The sequence below is a fragment of the Rhopalosiphum maidis genome, chromosome 3 (genome assembly GCF_003676215.2).
Source record: "Rhopalosiphum maidis isolate BTI-1 chromosome 3, ASM367621v3, whole genome shotgun sequence".
NCBI classification, from domain to species: Eukaryota; Metazoa; Arthropoda; class Insecta; order Hemiptera; family Aphididae; genus Rhopalosiphum; species Rhopalosiphum maidis.
The window spans coordinates 14,290,762-14,294,210 of NC_040879.1; positions in this window are offsets into that span (position 1 = coordinate 14,290,762).

The window sequence follows — 3,449 nt, forward strand, 5'->3', positions numbered from 1 at the left end:
TTAATATTTTGTTGATACACCATAATTTATAAATTATTATTATTATTATTCAGTGTACAGATAATGTAGATAATAGAGTTGTAGTCACTATAGTTAGACAACTATATAGGACTCGTTTTATAGCGTTCATGTACCAGTGAAATGTTCATTGGTATGTTTCATACAATCTATAATGATTTTTTCCACCCGAGATGATTTATTTAATGATCATATTATAAATTAATACTATATTACTAGATACATATATGAAGGACAAAGATTTACGCGTTGGTAGGTACATAATATCTACGTATTGTAGCATTATGATCGGCATGATTTTTAAACATTTAAAATGTTTGAAAATGAAAATCGTACTGACGTCCAAAAAATAACAGAAACTCATACTATTTGCAACCGGAAGGTTTAAGTTTTTAACCCCGTGGTGTATATTTTCGAGAAAAAATATTGTTATTATATTTACACTAACTTAGTTCGATATTTTGTTAATTTATAAAAAGGTACATAAGTTATTTTATATGATCGCGGGCTGTGGACAACAGTAGTCAATTGTATCAGGAATTTCATCAAATATTTTTTTTATTAAACGGTTATTTGTAATAAAACAAAATAAATACTCCATAATGACAATATGTCAACTTGAATTCAACAATACATATTATATAAATCTTCTTCCTGTTACAAAGCAATATTTGATTTAGTACACAATATCTTATATAACAGTCATATTTATATTTGTATTCGTATCTCTGCTTGATAATACAAATAAAATACAATTGTATTAAACGTTCCATAAAGCAAAAGATTTAAAAAAAAAATCAAACCAATAGTATATTTTTTTTCATTATTAGAAGACGTATTATTATAATATCAACATCGATTGTTGGTAAAGTATAATATAACCTAACCCAACTTACTTAAATATACTATTATCAGAGGTGTGCTCAAGAGGGAGGTCACGTCTGGACCCCTCCTATTGATTGACAAAATTTAATATTCTTAAGGTGTAAAACACTGATTGTGTAATACGTTTTACATGTTAAAAAATGTGGACCCCTTCCCTTGAAAAATTCCTGGATACGCTACTCACTATAATAGTATAAAAATCTATAGTTAAGTCCTAGTTTCAAAATGAAATACTACATAATATGTTAATTTAGTAAAATCATATTATAATAAAGTTACAATGTATATACATATATATATATATATCAGTTCAATTAGCTAATTACAATATCATTTAATAATTTATATACTTTATGTCTAAATGTCATATAAAAAATGTAAATGTGATGATTCACTTTATATTTTTAGAAAATTATACAAGTTATATTAGGAGGAGATGCACACATAAACATTCTAGTCTATACCTACTTGAGTTTTATTAATAGAATAATACAATGCTGAATAAAAGCAAAATGTCCCTTATCACTGAACAAAACTATAAATGAACGAGACTTATTTACTATATCTAAACGATAAACCTATACCATCAAGCCCGTATACTGGGGGGAGGGGGGAGGAGTTCAAACCCTTTCAAAAATGTTTAAAGTAGAATTATTTTTTATCATTAAAATAATAAAATAATTTATTTTTAATTCATATATAATTATAAATATTTTTACCCTCTCTCGAAATTTGATCCTGAATAAGTGCTTGCCTACCATGGTGAATAGGTTTCTTGAACGACTTGAATTATAAAAAACATTATTTTTACGAACATTTATTAATATATATTTTTTTTTAATTTTCTCAACACAGACACAGAATTATCATTAGATATTTGGCGTAATATATACACACATAATAACGTAATATAAAGTATAATACATTCAATAAATATATTCAAAAAAAACATAAAAATACTATCGTATTATTCGTATTGCATGACTTTCAAATCAAATAGTTCCATTGTTCTAATGTTATGAAAATCAATATTATTTAATTTAATTTAATGATATTGATTTTAAAGAGTCTAAAAATATCTACCATGTAGAAAAAGTTCATAAAAAAATAATCAAATTACTATTTTTGAAACACGCGAAATATAATATATAAATAGATAGCTATATGAATAATAAATACTGTAGAATTTACTAGTTTATTAATAATTTATTTAAAATATGATATTTAATTAAATTTCAGATTGACGCCCGTTCGAGATATTCAAATTCAAAGTAGTAAGAATAGGTATTATAAGTATTAAAGTATACATACGCAATATGCATACTACGTAAAAAACAAATTGTTCCTATCTCAATAAGTGCCTATTCGCCAGACTTGGTAGAATATTAAAAAAAAACAAACTCTATATTAAAATCAACACAAGTAGAAATATGCCGTATATCGGCCAATTCTCAGTAGGTATAATGTATAAATAATGACAATTACCTACTGTGTATAGCACTAGTTATAAGTTCCCCGTATAATTTGTAATACCATTGATGTCGTTGCCATAGATAATGAAAGGTACATAAATACATGTATTTAAGTGTGATCAAAGAGCATACTAGTTACCAAAGTGAGTAAATATAATTAAGAAGTGATATAATCACTACTGTGATAGTGCAAATCCAATTCAGAATTCTATTATTTTCTACCAAAATGGAAAATTAGGAAAATAATACTTTTATTTACATATAATACATTAATTCATTCATGTATATATTTGTTTTTATCTAAAAAATATTAAATAACTCAGTGTGTTTAAAATGTAAGCAGATAATTTCTAGAGTAAAAATAATACACGTTTTAAAATAATATTAAAAACAATAAATAAGAACAGTTACATTGTTGGTGTTAAAATAAAACTATGTGGTGTAATTTGTTATAATTTTCAATTGTTAACATATTGTGTTTTAAAGTAAATATTATAGTAATATTTGATCTTAATTTTTTTTTATATAGCATGTTACACAATGGGACAATTATAGACCCAAAATATTATGGGTTTTTAGCTGAACTTTCATCTGGAAAATTGCACATGGAGATTTTTCCTAATATATATTATATTATTATGTTAAGTTACAAGACAATATTTGACCTATAATACCTATACGAAAATTCATTTTATTACAAAATAAATGTTGTTTTTTAAGTACTAGATTTTTAGTCATTAAAAATGGGTTACCCAAATAATAACTGCAAATGCACACGGTGTTACTAAAAAGTGCTTACCTATGCAGCCCAATCGTTCACCAAAAACACAAAGTGACTAAACAACAGTTAAAAAAAGGAATTGAAGCTTGTAAACTTTTAATACAATAACTTTCTGCAAATAGTAGAAATTTAAAAACTCAGTGATAGCTTTTAATTAAAACAATAAATTAGATCAATTTACACCAATAGGATTTTTATTGGAAAAAAAAAGATTGATCATGGAGTAAAAACAATTGTGGACTCAAATTATAATGACTTGGAACGCTGATATTGACGAATAATTGATCCATTTT